The 13420-nt window shown below is 47.7% G+C and overlaps 1 protein-coding gene across 4 annotated transcripts in view; it reads right to left on the bottom strand.

The window, feature by feature from the left end:
* Positions 1 to 13420, bottom strand: part of L1CAM (L1 cell adhesion molecule) — a 729162-nt gene that overhangs the window by 485994 nt on the left and 229748 nt on the right. The gene's annotated exons all lie outside the window — the stretch shown is intronic.

The following is a 13420-nucleotide window of genomic DNA, read 5'->3' as shown; positions in this document are numbered from 1 at the left end:
CCTTCTCGTGTTTGCATATGTCTGCACCCATCCCCGTCTTGCCACATGTCACTCCTTGTTATTATATATGCTTCTCTTAACAACAGTACGGTATATGTTGTAGAGTGTATCTCTGCACCTTTATAAGACAGAGCACGGTAGTTGATACGGTTCTGTTTTTCGTCTGCCTGGCTACAAAAGACAGTATCAAGGTTGCGTCTGGAAAAGCACGTACTATAAGAAAGCACGCCATTAGGGCACGCCCCCCTGGGAACCCGGCCACGCCCTCGTGGCTCCTCATCGAGGGATCGAGCGTGACTAAGGCAAGAATTACTTCTAGGGCAACGCCGTGATGTCACTTCTGTTTGGGGCAGGCAACGAGGGTGGGAGGAAAGGGCGAGGGCCTATTTACGTCAACTTGCCCAGGTCCTCGCCCTCTCTTCCTTACGGCGCTGGCCCCGTATGCAGGGGACTTTGTAAATCTCCCATCCACCCATCCCTAGAGGTAGAACTTGGGAAGGTGTTTGAAATTGAATGGAGAGTGGTGGTAAGGAGGCCACAATAAATTGCCTTGCATTGTTAAGGGGAGTCCTCCTGCATACTCCCTAGGCCAGCACTGAGGGGGAGAGATGGTAAGCTCACCCCAGAGAGAATGGAGACACCGGCTGGGGGCAGGGCGCCAGTTTACAAACTAGGGCATGGGGCATCCGCTCCCGGTTATTCCCTACGAGCCCCGATGGGCAGCCTGGTGGTGGAGGGGTGGGACCCTCAGGTGGCGGGCAAGGACCAGATGGCTGGGGCTCACCTCTCAAGGACGCAGGTGGGTTGCACCTTGCGTGGTTCTCAGTTAGTTGGGGGACACGAGCCGGAAGGCCCCTTAGTGCTGGAGCAATAGACAACATTCTTTATGTATATAAATTGAATTTTGTCAGACTTACTGATGGATTATGAATTTATGATTAACTTAAATGTAAATATCGTTTAGAGATGGAATTTGATAAATCCATATCGTATTGAATTGTATTAATTATATATTGCCATGTTTGTGTGATGGTTTGTAATAAACATGGCCTCTTTTACCCACAGCTCTGGTCGTCAAGTATTGATTTGTGGGTTCGGATGGGGGCGGGGCTGGGAGCAACCTGGGGGGGGGTCCAAGTCCTATTAACAAAAGTAAGGGATGTGACGTAGAGTGTATCCCTGCACCTTTATAAGACAGAGCATGGCAGGTGATACGGTTCCGTGTTTCGTCTGCGCGTCTAATAAAGACAGTGTCAGGGCTGCTGTACAGACAGGTTTGTGGTGTGCGTGTATTAGGTGCTTTACGGGTGCACCCTGCTCAGCGGTCCCTGACCCCTCAACGGGGACTTGCCAGATACTACACAATCCTTGCAGTAGACTCGCCACAGTGGCCGCCAGCGAGCATGCTGGCTCAGGTTTTGCTGTTCCGGCCATGGCTTCTCGCCACGTCCCAGGCCTCTCTGAGATGTGTGCCGAAAGTTGTCAGCTCCTCCCTAGGCCCCGCTCTGCACGGCTGGCTGGATAAGTTCAGGGGAGTCCCGGTATCGCTGGACACCCCTCACCCCGAGCACCACTTGGATCCAGCGTCACTAACAGGGCAAGTGTGATCTGCGATACTGCACAGAGGTGGTCCTGGCTTCTGCAGGACATGCAGCCCAACATTACACAGTATCTCGTGGCTGCAATATTAGCGACCTTCGACGCCCTCTCGTTTATGAAGATTGAAAATATAGAATTTGGTATTCCATTTTGACCTACCTTAATACCTTACATAGGCTATGTGTTTGCTTTCCTCTTGTGCTTTGAAATCTTTCTCTATTACTTTTTAAACAATGCTTTACAAATAAGCTCTTGCAAAGACAATATATTTGCCTTCACCTTATACAGATGAGGCCTATCGGAGGTAGTGGAGCATTTTACATGAGCATCAGTTTTATTACACAAGTTCCCACTAACAGACAGTAGGAATAAAATGGGCAGTACATCGCAGCCGGCACTTTCGCACCCCATGCGCTCCATTTGCCCCACCTGCTCCCTCTTTCTTATTCGCTACCTTTGTGCAGCCTGCTCCCTCTTTTCGCTGCTGCCGTCTCTATCTGACGCCATACATATTTTAAATAACCTCAGAATGCAAATATGTTTAGATACACAATATTTATTTTTCTTTCTAACACTTCATTCAGTTGAAGTGGTGGCTGAGTAGTGAGTTAATTTCTTTAACGCCTCTAATGGTCCACCCCCTCCTGTTCCACTTAAGCATGTGACTGCCTCAGAGTTTCTGACCTGTTAGGTACCAGCTGTCAGAAGGTGTATGGTATGTTTTTAGGTCGAGCCTAGAGCAGAGCGTATGCGCTGCTTGCAAGACTTTTAGTAATGGGCTTCAGAAAGCTCACCACACGCTCTTCACACGCTCGTGCGTGTGCATTTATTTTTCTCCCAGGCTATTGGGCTTTGCGTGCGTCTTTCTAAGAAAGACAGCATGCAATTGGGCAAAGGTGGGTGCATGTCCTGCCTTTGCTTCGCACACGGTTCTTTGCTTGCGGTTACCAGCAAAGTCCACATCTGTTTTCAATTATCGTGCCCAGACACGGGCGCGATAATTGAAAACAGATCGCTTGCTGTGACGTGTGCGCGCACACCACTTTTCAGGCTTCACACCTCCAAGCACTCCTATCCCACCCGGACCATTCATTCCCCTGCCCTCACCCTCTCTCTCACTTGGCCATAGCCTCTCTCCACAGGCCTCTGCTGTTTCCTCCCCCAGGCCTTCCCTCGTCCCCCCCTCCACCCTGTCACTTCCTGTGTCCTCGGAACTGGCCGTCTCTTGCATACAGCGTCTCCGTCGAGTGCCCTGTTTACCTCCACCGGCTGCCCCTGCTCCCTAGCCGGCTGAGGCGGCTTCGTGAGCCTGCAGCTTCCCTGTTCCGAGCAGGCCTCTCTGATGGATTTCATATAGGGCCAGCCTGGCTACCCCGCCATGGCTTCGACTGTAGCTCTCGCAGCTGGGTGCCCCCTGCTACCGCCGGGCCCCCACCCCTCCACTGCCGGCTGATGTGGCCTCAGCCTCCAGCTTCCACCTCTTCCGGCTGCGGCACTTCCACCTGGGGCTACAGCTGCGGGCCGAGACCCGGGAACTTGCCTGGGTGCTGCTGTTGGAGCTGAGCGCCATGGAGGCCTCGCCGGGTGCCCTGGTGCTGGACACCCACCCAGCCCTCAGCGTGCAGGCGGTCCACTGCAGGACAAGGACGGACCGGAAGCAACCACTCGCGGGCTCCTGCGTTCGTCTGTTAGAGGTGAGGCATCGCATTTAAACCAGAGCTATGCCAATGCGTGTTTATTATTCAAACTTTTTTTTTTTTTAACTTTATGTCTATTAACGATCTTCACTTGAGGCAGTGATCTCATGTGGATGAGGTATCGCGCGTGAGGGTTGCGGGTATGTTTTTAGGGGTGGGCGTGAGGTTAAAAGGGTGCTTTGTGTGTTTTTTGTGCAAGGGGGTGTGTTCCCAGCGGGGCCTCGCCGTGACTCTGCATGCCTCCTGGGAGGCATGCGCATTAATGACTGTGGTGACTGCCGTGAATCAAAGCTAACAGACACTCATGCGCTATGTGTGTTCATATGCACAGAGTACACTGCAAGACAGTCTACTCTTTAGATGTTAGGTGTGCTAATTTAGCTTCTGAACCAAGGGCCATCAAAGCCTCTTTTATGCAAAACACATTTGTCCTCTCTAAAACACTTTCTTCAGTTGCTGAAAAAGTTTAGTCTGATGCACAATTGGATCACTTGCACGGTTAGTAAAGTTCTCCTTTTCAGGTTTTTGTGGATGTTAATATGTGGATTAAAATGAAATACATTTGCCTATGGTACTTTTCCATGACAACGAAGGAAGTTATACACTGGGCATTCATGAGCGATGTTATCAGACGAGTCTGTCCTTTTTATTATTTTAATCTAATGCTGTTACCAGGTTTGACAGAACCTAAAAGCTCGTTGTAAGTTGTAGCAGCAGAATGTTGCAAAATCTATTACTAGACTCGGATACAAACTAAGCATGCCTAATGATTTGCAATTTGTTTTTGATTTTTTTCAAATAAATTCTTGAAAAAAGAATTACGTTGATTGCCTGCCTTTGTATTTTTTTCGTGGCAATGCGCCCCGATTAGAGAGGAATCGAGTCTGGTTCAAACACTACATCTTGGCAGTTCATTGATGTAAGTTTACAGCATGGATCGGGTGGAGCTGATTGGTCCATTATTCCTATACATATTATTGGTGATATCTTGAACAAATACTTTCACAAGTGACCAACGATAAAACTATTTTACCAATACCAACACTTACACACATATTACCATAACCAATCAGTATCACTTTTACAATCTTATAACTGTTTACTTCGCTTTTATAGTACAACTATGTTAAAAAAATAATTATTTCACATAGGTATCGACTTTAGGACCTTATAAATATTTAGCCATGCAACACTCTATGTTACTGCACAGAAGAATACCTGCTGGATGACTAAACACTTACAAGATACCAAAGGTGAGACCTATTGGCCATGCCAATGCTTGTTTCGGTTTTCTTTTTCACTACGTTACCAAAAGCATGCTATTCAACATGGCCTAAAGGAATTGCCAAAGCCTGGGGGCCCCAAAGGCGCGACCTATTGGCTTTGCCAATGCTTGTTTTCTTTTTCAAGCAGATGGCGGAGCAACATAGGGGCAGAAGCAACATGAGGTGTGGATGGTGGGAAGCAACATAGAAGGCATGTGTGGGTGTAGAGAAAAGCAAACGAGTGAGAGAGAAATGAAGGTGGAGGGTGAGGAGAGGAAAGCAAACGAGTGAGAGAGAAATGAAGGTTGAGTGTGAGGAGAGAAACGTAAACGATTGAAAGAAAGCGCAACCTGGAGCTGTGGTTGAAACGAACATGGACAAGAAAGCAGCATGAGCAAGCGCATCAATCATAAACGGGGATGGGTCATAGCCCACAGGCGAGAGAGAGCCGTGCAGAGGAGGGAAGAGAAACATACTAGGGAGACAGCTGGAAAACACATGCACTCTCGTGGAGTGCTTCAGATGAAAGAAAAAAGTAGTTCCATAAAAGTGAGAACCGGAAGAACATAGGTAAAGGGACATTATTAGGGGGCGGATCGAACCCTGGACACGTGTGACTGATGGACGCCTGGCCACCACCGCCTTCATCACCGCTCCAGGAATGCTTTTATCATTTGTTTGTTACATTGGAAACATTCACAGGCCCACAGGCCCCAGCTTTCCACATGAATCTCTCTTCTAAGCTGTTCGCTTCTGTGTTTAATACTCAGTGCCTGCCTGCGCCAAAGGGCATATTCCTTACTGTAAATATAGTGTTTAACGTTATTGTTTTAAAACTTTGTAATACTTTAATAAAAAGTTTTTATAGCCAAAAGGGGAAACAAGGAGCCCACTTAAAGCGGCCTGCATTAGAGGACTCTTCGTCACAGTGACTGCATTAAAGGGCTGTGTTTAGTGAGTCTGGACTCAAACCAGCCCCAGAAGGGAAAGTGCACCAATATTACAGGAGTTGTATTATAAAGGGCCTATTTACTTAAATCCTATATAAAGAACCTTCTTCTAAGGTAGAGAGTATTTTGGGCACCTGGATTAAAGGCTCCATCACTGGAGCTCTTTCGGAACCAATAAACAGGTTCCACCCCCACCTTTAGGAAATATAGGCTTCACAAGCCCCGGATCAAGGATCTGGGGGAGGGGGCAGGGGGTCGAGTATGCCAGGATAGTGGTCGCTAGACACATAATATCAGCTCTAGGTCTGTACATCCTAGTCCATGCACAATCTTATACAACTGGGAAACAGTTATTAAACTGCTGTTCACAGTTACTTAATATAGCAAGAAAACAAGGAGGCGCTCCAGAAAACGGTGCAGTGATCATGATTGGTTAAAAAAGTGAACAAGACGCGAGCAAGCGTGTGAAAAGCAGATACTGTTGACTTAATGTCCCCTTGAGAACAGAAGCAAAGACTCAAAGTTTGAGGACAAGTTCAACGAACTCCAGTCTACATCAGTCAAAGTCAATATTAAAGAAATGTGTCAACGTGTCAACCCCTACACCAGCAATTTTCAACAGAGTCTTCATCAGGACCATCTATTAGGACAAACTTCACACTATCAACAACAGCGGCCCATAATGGTCTCATGGTTTAATGGAAGAGGTCACGTGGTAAATGACGCTCTGCAGATGAAACGAGCATCAGGAAAACAGCCCATTAGCATGGCCTGCAGAGCTGTAGTAAACTCTTAAGAAAAATAAAAATAAAAAAAGGTGAATAAAAGAAAAGAAAGGGGATCTATAAAAAGGATAAAATTGAAAACTAAAGGTATGGCCAACCAGTACTGGCACTGAAACATACACATTTTCAGGTGACTGTGAACATGTGACCAGAAACTGCCATCAAAAGTCAAGAACGCAAGGGACTGATGTGAACGCAACCGTTACCTTATGCAGTGCGGTGTTCACGGATGAAAGCAGAGAGCGAAGGACACTCAGACATATCAATGGCAGAAGAAGGCTGACGCTAAAGCTCTCCATGTCTATATATGCATATTTATTAATATATGACTATATGTATTATTTAATTTTTTTTTTTATAAATATATGTCTAGGCAGGAAGCTAAGCCTGTCAGGTCTCTTGAAGGCATTCCGGCAAGCATTATTACAGTGGGGATCCTTGGGTCTGTCAGAGAGGGCGGCCAACTGCAAAGTCATTCACTACAAAGGATATTTGCAAGACCTCATTTTAACAAAATACCTATCTGTAGGTTTTAATACAGAGTAATTAGAAGAATCCACCCTTGAATGCCTGTTGAATTTAACAAATGCCTTTCACAATCAAAAGGCCAGGCCGCCTGCCTTTACTGTGACCTTTCATTAAAACAGTCCGGCCTCTAACCTTTATGACTGGCTGGCCACGATAGCCAGCTCGTGGCTACTGTGTTGGTCATAAGCCTTCCCACAAGGCATCCATCAGGCATACCATGCTAAATGTACAAAAACTGACAAAATTACATTTGTCAAAACAATACAAAAACCCTACTAATAGAGCCTAATGGGGACTATCACAGCGCAAATCTTCAGTCCCCGGAGTTTGTTCGGATGGGCCACCAAAACCCTGGCCTACTATGGCAAACTGTGGGATGCCTTGTAACAGAAGGCACAGGTGAAATTTAAACTATGCTAGCAAAAATTGCTAAGTTTTGGGAACTTCACAATATGCTTGTTGTCCAAAATTGCTGCAATTATGTCACATCACTTAATTATGCTAGTGCTTGCAGCAAAATGATAGTGCAGGAACAACCAGACCGTGAGTGGCTGTTGCATACACAACTTGTGTTTTTCACATTATTTTTAGCAAGAAATGAGCCTTTGCATCAAAAATTTCTGCAAGGAGAAATTTTACCTTAAAATATAGCGCTAAATGATGGATTTACCTTTCCCGTAATTGCGTATAATTATTTGTAAAATGTTCTCCAACCTTCACATAAATAAGTGAAAGCACATTACTCAAAGTTCACACATCCCCACAAAAGATCTATCTACAGGCTTTAGCACAGAGTAATAGCAATCCACCCTTAAAGTCTATTGTCTTAAACACAGGCAGAGGCCTGTTTTTTTTATATTGCTTCTTATTATAAAAAGGATCACGCCTACGGTATTTGACATAACTTTTCCCAGTAAACTGATAAGGCCTCTAGCCTTTACCAGCGGCTCGATACTATCACCAACACAGGCCTACTGAAGTACACATGAGCTGGCAATCATCATGCATACAGTTATAAAATTACAAATACAGACTTACAGTTGTCAAAACAATGTACAGCCCTTTTCAACGGGGCCTAGCAAGAACTATCAAAATGAAAACCCCCAGATTTTTTCAGAGTGGCCAAATCCCTTGCCTATTGTAGTAATCTGTCAGAATACATGTAGAAAATAACTGCCTATAGCCTGTAACACAGTGATAGCAACCAACAGTGAAAGACCTACTGGCTTTAACAAATGGTTTTCACAATAGATAAGCTAAGCCAACTGCCTTTGTCATATTTTTTTATAACCTATGGCATCTGACATAGCGTTTCCCACTCTTTTGAGCGCAAGCTTTTCCACTTGGCAACCAACAGGAATACAGTCATAAAATTAAAGCAAAATACGATCTCACCTATGAGGACCTCACAAGGATTCTCACAAAGAAAATATTCTATATCCACAGTTTGTCACAGGCGGCAACCAACAGCAACTCCATGCCTAGTACAGTAATCGGTGCGACTCCACATAAAGTACATATCTGTAGGCTTTCATATACAGGAGTAAGCCACATTATTGACAATAATATATGCTTTTCACAATACATACAGCAGGACTGCTGTCATTTTTGTAAAATGTCATACTACGCAGACCAGGCCTATGGCCATGACCAATGGTGCCACCATAGCCAACTCAGTCCTGTTGTATTGAGTATAAACTTTAGCGCAAGCCAAAAAGTTCAATACAAGCACTCTTTTCACTGTCATTTTTGTTTCGATTCATAGAATCAATAAAAGAACATGTCACAAAAAAAAAATTCCGATCAAATACAGACATTACATATAAATGTTCACTAAGAGATGAGATATAAAAGATTCACAGATTAAAATTTCCAATTTGTCAAAGCGCCGTAACACGTTGATCATCTTAATTTATGTAAATAAAGTGCACGTGCATACTCAGTTAACACAGACCAACAAGATATTTAGTTACAATTGTGCTAAGAAAGAGATAAAACATTCACTCAATACCAATGAATTTCATTCTAACTAATGTACCTTCATTTAGATTGAACTAAGCACAGAGATCAGGTGTGATATGGGTCAGAGTTTAATATCTGTTTAAAGCCAGGCAATAAAACATGATTGTAAAAAGGTTACATTCGAATTTAGGCCCTCTCGTTTTCCTTAGGTAACGAGAAGCCAATAAAAACCTGGTAACACCCAGTACAATGAGTTGTGAGCGGTCTGCTTTCAGTATTATCAACGCCTCTAGATACTTCCTAGTATTCAAGTTCTCGCACAGCGGCTTGATCCGTTTGCTTCTGGGAACTACGCATGCAGGGCGCGAGAATAAAATATGTGCAATGTCTTAATTTGAGCCTAATAAACATAGGGCACACTTAGGACTCTTTTCAGTTCAAGCATATCATTTCTGCCCAATCAAATCCTCTATTTATGGAAACCATTATATGTGGGTAGCCCCTAAGCTTCCCCATCATTTGCACTCCAGAAGCTCTGTTTTTGGTAATCCCATAAGGCCCAGAGGCAGCTATGTTGTAAGGCAGACCTAAAAAACACGTGGATGAATGCAGCAATCGGCACCCCATAGTGCCCCCAAACACTGAACTGCCCTCTGAAGTCTGAGGGCGCTGGTGGAAAGGGGCCCGTGCCTGTGCTGCAGCTGGAGGGAAGAGGAACCCACACATTATCTACTTATCTAAGACATTTTAACATCAGTGAAGGTCTAACTTTTCTTCCAATTTTGGTGTAATCCCATCCAGGCGTTTTTCTATAAAGAAACATTCCTATGGGAATTAACATAGGAAATCCCCCCCCCCCCCCCCACCACACACACCCTTCCCCCTCCTTAGCCCCCACTTGATGGATGGCAACACAGCTTTTCAGGGAAGAGCTGAGATGGAGGAACTTGTGTTGAGAAGGTTTTGTTCAGATTCATCAGAGGCACCAAACTTATTAGCAAAGCAAGAAACACACTTTCCTGTGGAAACTCCGACCTAACCATAAACACACAGTGACTGACATATTACGTATGTGTGCGTGGTTATAAATATATATATATATATATGTATAGTTATACTAATACAACAGCTAGATAGCTTCTGATAGAGATGGCATAGGCTTTTGGCCTTTCCACCGCAGCCTTATTGGGCCATGCTGTCTCCACGCTGCTTTATTTACACATTCTGACAGCAGAGATATCCCTCAGGTTTCAAAACATTGAGGCTGTAGACACATACTCTTATGTAGAAGACGATTAGACAGCAGACACATCCCTTGGGTTAAACATCGGTTAGAAAGTAGTCATATCCTTTAGCTATCATAAAAGCTGCTTTTGCCACCCCCCCTCTTCCTGCCCCCGGCCTCCTCTGTGTGTGTTTCTCTCTCTTTTTCTCTTATTGCTTATCTTGTGTACCATCTCCACCACCTCTCACTTTCCTTCGTCTTAGAGTCAACCTCATTGAGAGAGCCAGTGGCGGTTTCTCCACGAGGGCGGGGGAGCATCGAGCCCCCTCCGCCCGCTGAGAGCCAAAAATAAAATGGCAAAGAAACAAATGAATTCATTGCATTTTACTTTTCTACTGTGGTGCTGCATGCCTGAGCCAAGAAAGGGGCGTGTCCTCAGCTGCCAATAGGCAGCAGAGAGAATTGGAGCGCTGGCCAGAAGCTCCAGACCAAAGTGCGCATGTCAGTTTGGCCAGCCTGACAGGCACACTTTCCAGCTCTCCACCCAGCACTGTCAGACAGCTGGGTGGAGAGCAAGCATAGGCCTCCGGGCCTGAAGGAGCGTCTTACCAACCTGCTCCAACCAATCCTGGCACTTCTTTCATGCAGCATGAGAGCAGCACCAGGATTGGTCAGGGAACTCCACAGCAGACTGCAGTTTCACCGAGGAGAAACGGACGACCTGTGGAAGTCAGTAAGCACACTGTTGATTCAATGTTTATTTATTTAAAATGTCAGTGTTATTTTGGGTGGAGGGAGGGGTTGCTTTATAAAGGGTTTTGGAGTGAGGAAATGTATTATTTGGGGTTTTTGGGGGAGGGTGTTTAATTATTGACTTTTGAAGGGTGGGGTGCATTATTTTGTTTTTTGGGAAGTGATGGGGCACTTCGCTCTTTCACCACTTTCAAAGGTTGCCAGCCGCCACTGTGAGAGACATGTGTAGAGACAGCCAACAACCTGCTGGCAATTGTCAAACATACAGGGAGGATGCGGAGTATGCAAAATAAAACACAGCTTCCCTGAAAGGCAAAGAGAAGGGACGCAAGAAACCCCCCTGATTAACAACAACAAAAGACACCCAGTGACAGCCGGAAACCAGCATGAGACGACGGCAAGAGCACGTCACTGTAAGGAATGTCATACTGCACTCTCACCCGCTGTGCCCCACACTGCGCTCTCACCCTCAGTGGCCCATACTGAACTCTCGCCCGCTGTGCCCCACACTGCGCTCTCACCCTCAGTGGCCCATACTGAACTCTCACCCGCTGTGCGCCCCCACACTGCGCTCTTCGCGCGCTGTCTCATACTGAACTCTCACCCGCTGTGCCCCATACTTCACACTCCCCCGCTGTGCCCCAAATGCACACTCCCTCTGTGCCCCATACTGCACTCTCATCCACTGTGCCCCATACTGTACTCTCACCCTCAGTGCCCCATACTGCACTCTCATCTGCTGTACCCCACTAAGCGCTCTCACACGCTGTGCCCCATGCTGCATTTTCATCCTCTGTGCCCCATACTGCACTCTCACCCTCTGTGCCCCATGCTGCACTCTCACCCTCTGTGCCCCATAATGCACTCTCACCCTCTGTGCCCCATACTGCACTCTCACCCTCTGTTCCCCATAATGCACTCTCACCCTCTGTGCCCCATACTGCTCTCTCACCCTGCTGTGCCCCATACTTCACACTCCCCGCTGTACCCCAAATGCACTCTCCCTCTGTGCCCCATACTGCACTCTCATCCACTGTGCCCCATACTGCACTCTCACCCTCAGTGCCCCATACTGCACTCTCATCTGCTGTATGCCACTAAGCGCTCTCACCCTCAGTGCCCCACACTGCACTCTCATCCGCTATGCCCCATAATGCACTCACTCTGCTGTGCCCCACACTGCACTCTCACCCTCTGTGCCCCATAATGCACTCTCACCCGCTGTGCCCCATGCAGCACTCTCACCCGCTGTGCCCCATGCTGCACTCCAACCTGCTGTGCCCCGTAATGCACTCCAACCTGCTGTGCCCCATACTGCACTCTCACCCGCTGTGCCCCATGCTGCACTCTCACCCTCTGTGCCCCATACTGCACTCTCACCCCGCTGTGCCCCATACTGCACACTCCCCCACTGAATCCCATAATGCACACTCTCCCACTGTGCCCTAAAAGGCACTCACCCTCTGTGCCCCATACAGCACTCTCACCCTCTGTTCCCCATACTGCACTCTCATCCGCTGTGCCCCATACTGCACTCTCACCCGCTGTGCCCCATACTGCACTCTCACCATCTGTGCCCCATACTGCACTCTCACCCTCTGTGCCCCATACTGCACTCACTCTGCTGTGCCCCATACTGCACTCTCACCCTCTGTGCCCCATACTGCACACTCCCCCGATGTGCCCCGTACTGCACTCTCAGCCTGTGCCCCATACTGCACTCTCATCATTGTCCCCAATACCGCACTCTCACCCTCTGTGCCCTATAATGCACACTCCCCTGCTGTGCTCCACAATGCACTCTCACCCTCTGTGCTCCATCCTGCACTCTCCCCGCTGTTCCCCATACTGCACACTCTACCACTATGCCCCATAGTGCACAATTCCCCACTGAACCCCATACTGCACACTCCCCTGCTGTGCCCATACTGCACACTCCCCTGCTGTGCCCATACTGCACACTCCCCTGCTGTGCCCCATACTGCACTCTCCCCACTGTACCCCATACTGCACTCTCCCCGATGTACCCCATACTGCACTCTCCCCACCGTACCCCATACTGCACACTCCCCTGCTGTGCTCCATACTCTCACCGCTGTGCCTACCACTGCACTCTCTTCCGCTGTAGCCCATACTGCACTCTCACCCACTGTGCCCCACAGTACAGTCTTCCCTGAAGTGCCTCATAACGCACCCTCACCCGTTGGACCCCACACTGCACTCTCAGCCGCTGTGCCCCACACTGCACTCTCACCCGCTGTGCCCCACACAGCACTCTCAGGCACTGTGCCCCACACTGCACTCTCACCCGCTGTGCCCCACACCGCACTCTCACCCGCTGTGCCCCACACAGCACTCTCAGGCACTGTGCCACACACCGCACTCTCACCCGCTGTGCCCCACACAGCACTCTCAGGCACTGTGCCACACACCGCACTCTCACCCGCTGTGCCCCACACCGCACTCTCAGGCACTGTGCCCAGTACTGTACTCTTACCCTCACTGCTACTGCACGGTCACCTCCTGTGCACCTCTGCTGCCTTTACTTTGCGACCCCCCACACATCCCCTCCCGGCCTCCCCTCCCCCCGCCGGTCGGTGAAAGTGCTGGTCCTTTTACGTCGATGGCTACAATGTAGCAAAGACTGACAACAAAG

The sequence above is a fragment of the Triturus cristatus genome, chromosome 10 (assembly GCF_964204655.1).
Source record: "Triturus cristatus chromosome 10, aTriCri1.1, whole genome shotgun sequence".
In the NCBI taxonomy this organism is placed as follows: Eukaryota; Metazoa; Chordata; class Amphibia; order Caudata; family Salamandridae; genus Triturus; species Triturus cristatus.
Note: the sequence above shows the minus strand (reverse complement) of the source record. Positions and strands in the feature narration are given on the sequence as shown.